Genomic DNA, 7,524 nt, shown 5'->3' on the forward strand with positions numbered 1-7,524 from the left:
AAACAACCCCTTCATCCCAGGAATCAGCCGAGTGAACCTTTTCTGAACTGCCTCCAATGCTAGTATATCCTTCTTTAAATATGGGGACCAAAACTGTAGAAACATAGAAAATAGGAGCAGGAGTAAGCCTTTCGACCCTTCGAATGTACGCAGTACTCCAGGTGTGGCCTCACTAACACCCTGTACAGTTGTAACAAGACTTCCCTATTTTTAAACTCTAACCCCCTAGCAATAAAGGCCAAAATTCCATTTGCCTTCCTAATTACTTGCTGCACCTGCATGCTAACCTTTTGTGTTTCATGTACAAGAACACCCAGATCCTTCTGTACTGCAGTATTTTGCTGTCTTTCTCCATCTGAATAATAATCTGCCTTTTTATTTTTCTACCAAAGTGAATGACCTCACACTTACCCATGTTGAACTCCATCTGCTAAGTTTTTGCCCACTCACTTAACCTATCTATATCCCTTTGCAGATTCTTTGTGTCCTCATCACAGCATGCCTTCCCACCTATTTTTGTATCATCAGCAAATTTAGATACACTACATTCTTTCCCTTCCTCCAAGTCATTAATATAGATAGTAAATAGCTGAGGCCCTAGGATCGATCCTTGTGGTACCCCACTAGTTACGTCTTTCCAACCTGAAAAAGACCCACTGATCCTGACTCTCGGCCTTCTATGTGTTAGTCAATCTTTAATCCATGCCAACACATTACCCCCAATACCCTGAGCTCCTAGTTTGTGCAATAACCTTTTATGTGGCACCTTATTAAATGCCTTTTGAAAATCCAAATACACTACATCTACCAGTTCCCCTTTATCCACTCTGCTTGTTATATCCTCAGAAAACTCTAACAAATTTGTCAAACATGATTTCCCTTTCATAAAACCATGTTGACTCTGATTGCATTGTGTCTTTCTAAATGTGCTGCGATTTCTTCCTTAATAATGGAAGAATTACCTCTTCCTCTGCCCACTAGACTTGCATTTTATGTAATGTGGGTACATTGGAAGACATTGTAGTCTCTGCTATGTCTAACTTTGCACTTAACCCTTTGTGTGTGTGGAGTTCGGTCAAGTGACAAAATTGTGTATACATGCAAGTGTGAGGAAAAGGCCATCAGGATTATTGATGCACAGCTGATCCATTAAATGATGCAACCTCATTCAATACACTTACTCAGCTCCTCGTAATAATTCTTACTGGAAAGTCAGAAAAGCCAAAGATGAAAAAAAATCTGTGCTTAAACTTGGAACATGTTCTCCACACTCTAATCAAGCCTTTTTGCACTTACCATTATCAATTCTTAGTTGGACGTCAGCTGATCTGGTGGCTGGGATTATATCTGGGTGATGGGGTTCTTTTTGTCTGGCAAAAGCGCCAGTAAGAACCCCGCATTGCCCCGTCTGTGGGAGGCCCAATGAATCAAGTGCCATTTAGGCACCTAACTGGACAACAGTGGGCCTTCCAAGGTTCAAGGATCCTGGCGATAAAGGTCCCGTCTGCTGAGAGCTGCTAGCCAATCAGAGGAAGCAGTGGCTGCTGTTGGTGGAACATCTACCCGAAGCCAGGGAGCGGCAGACGACTCAGGCCACAGGTATGTCAGAGTGGGAGGGTTCTCGTGAGGGAGGGGGTTGTAGGGGAGTCGGCAGCAAAAGCAGAGGGTGGCTCTCGGCAGGCACCCACTTCCCGATGCTGGGTCCCTCGTTCAGTGCCTTTTAATCAGGGCCCCCCATCCCTGGAGGCCCACCTGCTGCTGGGCTATTTGTGGCTGGATGAGGCCCTCAAGTCACCATTAATTGCCCACTTAAGGGCCTCAATTGGCAGTGGGCAGGATGGCCATTCACAGGACTTAATTTCAGCGAAGGCCGGAAGGTGACGGGGTCCCCTATCCCACCCAAGTACATGCTTTACCTGCCTTTGAAGTCACTGTGGGGGGAGAGCATAAAATTCACTCCGAAAGCTTTTTGCTGAGCTCATTCAAAAAAGTTTAGAACCACTGTTGGCAACCAATCAGGAGATCTGTCTGTGCTCACAGTGACAACTTGTGGCCTCGTCTTGAACCCTTGATGAGATTACAGCTTTCTAATCTTACCCGAGCATCTGTTGGTTTCTAACACGTTGTCTTACTTCAGTACAAATACATTTATTTTCAAATTATTATCTTTTTGAATTTCACTCATCAGGGCTGAAAATGGTTTAAACTGTCCCGGGACTGTGTTACTTTCTGGCTTTAACAAATTGAAATGTAAACTATCTAACTAATGTCAGAGGGTTTATCATCCGTCTGCAGTCATTGCTCACTGTGCTAACTTGCTGCTTATCCTTTATTACAGCCCTTCCCAGCCCCTCAGACTAACCACTCATCTGCACCAGCTGGACATTTTAATCCCTTTTTCGGATACAATTCCTGAGTTACAGTTCAACTGATGACCTGCGGGGGTGGTGGTTAGTGAAAAGTTAATTTTAACAGAAAGGTCAATAATCAGAGGGACAGTTTTACGATGAATGTCAAAAACGAAACGGGGATACAGATTCAATGGTGGTCTTCAAAAGGGAATTGGATAAATACTTGATGGAGATAAAATTTCCGGGTATATGGAGAAAGAGCAAGGAAGTGGGATCAACTGGGTTGCTCTTTGAAAGAGCCGGAATAGAATTGATGGGCCAAAGGCCTCCTGTCTTTGATTCTGAGCACAATCATTCTGCCCTGGAGAAGCCTTTAGGCGATACTGCAGCCAAGGTGAAGGCTTACTTGTAATAAAAACAAGACGTGCTGGAAATACTCAGCATCTGTGGAGAGAGAAGCAGAGTTAACGTTTCAGGTCAGTGACTCTTCATCAGAACTGGCAAAGGTTAGAAATGTAATAGGTTTTAAGCAAATAAAGTGGGGGTGGGGCAAGAGATAATAAAAGTGAAGGTGTTGATAGGACAAGGTCACAGAGAATAACTGACCAGAAGGTCATGGAGCGAAGGCAAAAGGTATGTTAATGGTGTGGTGAAAGACAAAGCGTTAGTGCAGAGAGGGTGTTAATGGACAGAAAATTGAACAGCCCTAGTCCAAAGCACAAACATGAAAAAGGTGGTTAAAAAAATGAATGATAAAACAAATAAAAAAGAAAAAAATAATTAAAAATGAAAAGGGCGGCCCGTCATGCTCTGAAATTATTGAACTCAATGTTCAGTCCGGCAGGCTGTAGTGTGCCTAAGCAGTAAATGAGATGCTGTTCCTCGAACTTGCGTTGATGTTCACTGGAACACTGCAGCAATACCAGGACAGAGATGTGAGCATGAGAGCAGGGGGGAGTGTTGAAATGGCAAGTAACCGGAAGCTCGGGGTCATGCTTTCAGACTGAGGTGTTCTGCAAAGTGGTCACCCCATCTGCTTTGGTGTCCCCAGTGAGGAGGAGACCACATTGTGAGCAGTGAATACAATATACTAAATTAGATTGAAGGCTTACTTGTCCTGTGGGGAGTTGCCTCTCATCTAACTGACTAACTGATTGACTCATTGGGCTGGACTTTCGCATTGGGGACAGGATATGGAAGTCAGGACTGTTTCCCGGTCCCAAACCCGCCCTGGGGGGGGGGAAACAGAATTGAGTCACAATTTTCATGGGGTGGGGGGGGGGGGGGGGCCGGGGGGGATGCAATACAAAGATAGATGGGAAGGTAAGCTGAGGGGAGGACACATCGACAGGCTGCAAAGCGATATAGACAGGTTAAGTGAGTGGGCTATAAGATGACAGATGGAGTATAATGTAAGGAAGTGTGAAGTTGCTCGGTCGTAAAAATAGAAAAGCAGAATATTTTTAATAAGGTGTGAAACTTGCAAGTGTCAATGTTCAGAGAGACTTGGGTGTGCTGGTACAAGGAACGCAGAAAGTTAACATAGGTAAGAGCGAGCAGTTAGGAAGGCAAATGGCATGTTGGCCTTTTTTGCAAGGGGATTGGACGCTGGGAATAAAGAAGTCTTGCTACAATTATACTGGAACACAACTGGAAAACTGGGCTGAATTTTATTCGCGTGCTGCACATCACGGCGGCACGCTTTGAAGGTCTTCAGAAACGGAAGCGCCGCCACTGAGGCCTGGTGATATTTTGCACGGGGGCTCATTTAAATGGAGGGGGCGGAGCAGCCGCCCTGTCCCGGTAGTGGGGCCCGGTGTCACCGTGCAGGCGCTAGTGCCATTTTTCAAGGGCTTCAAGCCCTTAGGAAGAAATTTAACTTTTAGAGTGATATTATCGTGCACTTTCATTTCAAAAAATAATTAAAAGCTGGAGACCCTCTCCCGACCCCTGTATGGATTATTTATTTGCCTATATGTAGAAAATTTATTTTAATTACCAACCCGAACTTCCCCCCCCAACCTCGTCACTTTTGCTCTTCAACCCCTTCCCACCATCCCCACAGCCAATAAAAAGTGTTTTTCCCATTCCCCCCCTCCCAATCTGAAAATTAACCTCCTCCCGCTAACCCCCCCCCCACTACCAGTATCTCGCCTTGAATCCCCCAAAACGGACATCAGAAGCCGGGGGACTTGCGGCCACAGGCTGGAATATCGCCATGGGATGGTCGCCCAGTCGAGGTAAGTTGTTTACCATTTATTTGCATTCATTACAATATGCAAATGAAGGCCCCGCTGCTGTCTGGCGGAGGGGGGGGGGGTGGGGGAGGGGCTGCACCGAGGCCTCGTCGCCACCGATAATATGCAGCAGGGCCTTCTCAGCATCGGGGGTCATGACGGGCTGCTTCCGTAAATATTTTACGGGGCCCCCCCCAACTATGAACCCTGACGTCGAGGGGCTGGTAAAATACAGCTCACTGTGTCCAAATTTAAGAAAGGATATACTTGTACTGGAGGCAGTACAATGAAAGTTCACTGAATTGGTCCCTGGGATGAGAGGGTTGTCCTATGATGAGAGGCTGAGTAAATTCAGCCTATAATCACTGGAGTTCAGAAAATGAGAGGTGATCTCATTGAAATCTGCAAAATACTTAAAGGGATAGACAGGATAGATGCAGGTAAGATGTTTCACCTGGTTGGGGAGTCTAGAACCAGGGGTCACAATTTCAAAATAAGGGGGAAGCCACTTAGGACAGAGATGAGGAGAAATGTCTTTACTCAGAGGGTTGTGAATCTTTGGAATTCTCTACCCCAGTGGGCTGTGGAAGCTCAGTCATTGAGTATGTTTAAAGCAGAGATTGACAGATTTCTAAATACCAATGACATAAAGGGGATACGAAGATAGTGTGGGGAAAAAGGCATTGAAGTGGATGATCAGCCATGATCGTATTGAATGGCAGAGCAGGATCGATGGGCTGAATGGCCTACTCCTGCTCTTATGTTTCTACGAACCATAGAAGATTCTGAAGGAGCTGGATAGAGTAGATGCTGAGAGATTGTTTCTGCTGGTTGAGGAATCTAAAACATGGGGGCACAGTCTCAGGATATGGGGCTGATCATTTAGGACTGAGAAGAAGAGAAACTTTTTCACTCAAAGGGTTGTGAACCTTTGGAATTCTCCACCCCAGAGGGTTGTGGATGCTCCATCATTGAATACATTTAAAGCTGGGATAGATAGATTTTTCTCAGGCATCAAAGGACATGGGGACTGGGCAGAAAAGTGGAACTGAAGCCCAAGATCAGACATCATTGTATTGAAAGGCGGAGCAGGCTCGATGGGCCGTATGGTCTACACCTGCTCCTATTTCCTGTGTTCTTGTGACCCTTTAATTGATATGGAGTTGGGTTTGGCAGCCAGTTAGCAGCTGCAGGGGTGGGAATGGAGGCGGGACAACTGAAGTGTGTAAACTCATCACTGCAGCCATTAGTGTGCTTGTTGTTTCACTGTGGGAAACGACAGAGACGAGTCTAAGGGAGCATCTCTATTCCATAATGTGTCGGGAGAGTGGAACCTGGAACTCTGGGCAGGGCAGAGCAGCCTCTCCGTTTTCTGACAATGACCTAGAAGTGATGCTGGAGGATGTGAGGGAGAGGAGGGAGGCCCTTTTCCCAAACAATGGCAGCAGGAGGCCATCCATACAGACAAAGATGTCAATCGTTAGATGATCCTGAATCCAGTGAAGGAAAAGGTCCAATGACCTCATATGCTCTGGCAAGGTAAGTGCAACCCTTACCCCTCAGGACAGGTTTCTGGGTATTCACCCTCTGGCTCCTAGACATGGGAGGAGTGTGAACCCAGGGCACTTATTGACCCTCAGAATCGGTCAGAGCCATAGAGCTGCTGAGGACCTGTAACCACTGATACATGCAGCTTCTAATGAATAGATGCCATTGGCCACAGAGGTCAGCAGTGACTTATCACCCTCTCTTTCGTCATTGCAGGAAAAATGGGCACATAATGCCCAAGAGGGGGCCCAAACAGTTGGAGGGGGTGCCAGACTGTTAAATGATCCGCCTCCTGTTGAGGTTTACTCTTCACCTCTTTGAGTGCCCTCCTTATGTCTGACAATTCTCTTTTTAAACATACATTCTCAGCCTTTTGATGTTTTAACTGGTTTTTAGTTTCCCGAGCATCAATTGCGACTATGCTAGCATTCAGGTTAGGACATATTGCTGCTGCAACAAAGTGGTTGTAAGCTGGTTATAGGGTTCCAAATCTGATGGTTTTTGGTCAACGGACTCTTGGCTCTGTTGGTTCAACCATTCTGTTTCCTGATCTTTTCAGTTAATAATCTCATCTCTCTAAGTGTAAACGTGAGTGCTGTAAGCCAGAAGTTTCCTTACCTTCTTCATCTTTAACTTCTGGCTTATCCTATCGTGAATAAACTCTATGATTTCCTTATATGATGTTCGATGGCCTATACTCAGGCATCCATCTATCGGTTCCCTTATTTCATTGTCAGGAAATTTATCTAGTTTCTGTTCAAAGACCCATTTAACATCTTTGGACGACATAACGAGATCTATTCTCATGTAAGTGCCTTTAATCGCTGGTGGCTGATTAACATCCTCACATTCCCATCAGGTGTCCCTCCCGAGACACATGCTGGTCAGACTTGCTAATCTCAAGATACTTCCTTTCTCTCAAAAAGTTTTCACAACTTAGCCACATCCTGCCACGGTCGGCAGATGTAGTTTTGTCAGGTTTGTTTGTCCCCGTTACTAATGCAGGAATGCACGTGGCAACAACATTTGGTTGTGAAACTATTTTTTTTGGAAAAAAGAACAAGTTTATTAAGTTTCATTCAAACTATGGCAATAAAGTGGTGCCGTGGCTTAGTTGGTTAAAGGACCTGTTTAGTAAACAGGAGATCCTGAGTTCAAATCTCAGTGGTGCCTCAGTGCAGTTGGCATTTGGGGCAGTGCAGTGGTTAGCACTGCAGCCTCACAGCTGTAGTAACCTGGGTTTGATTCTGGGTATTGCCTGTGCGGAGTGTGCAAGTTCTTCCTGTGGCTATGTGGGTTTCTACCAGGTGCTCTGGTTTCCTCCCACAGCCAAAGACTTGCAGGTTGATAGGTAAATTGCCCCTAGTGTAGGTAGGTGGTAGGGGAAG

At 45.6% G+C, this 7,524-nt stretch overlaps 1 non-coding gene across 1 annotated transcript; it reads left to right on the forward strand.

The window, feature by feature from the left end:
- Window positions 1–7,235: 7,235 nt before the first annotated feature.
- On the forward strand, window positions 7,236–7,309 carry trnat-agu (transfer RNA threonine (anticodon AGU)). Its single transcript has one exon. It is a non-coding gene; the product is annotated as a tRNA-Thr (tRNA).
- The last annotated feature ends 215 nt before the right edge of the window (window positions 7,310–7,524 follow it).

This window comes from Heterodontus francisci, chromosome 5, assembly GCF_036365525.1.
Source record: "Heterodontus francisci isolate sHetFra1 chromosome 5, sHetFra1.hap1, whole genome shotgun sequence".
Taxonomy (NCBI): Eukaryota; Metazoa; Chordata; class Chondrichthyes; order Heterodontiformes; family Heterodontidae; genus Heterodontus; species Heterodontus francisci.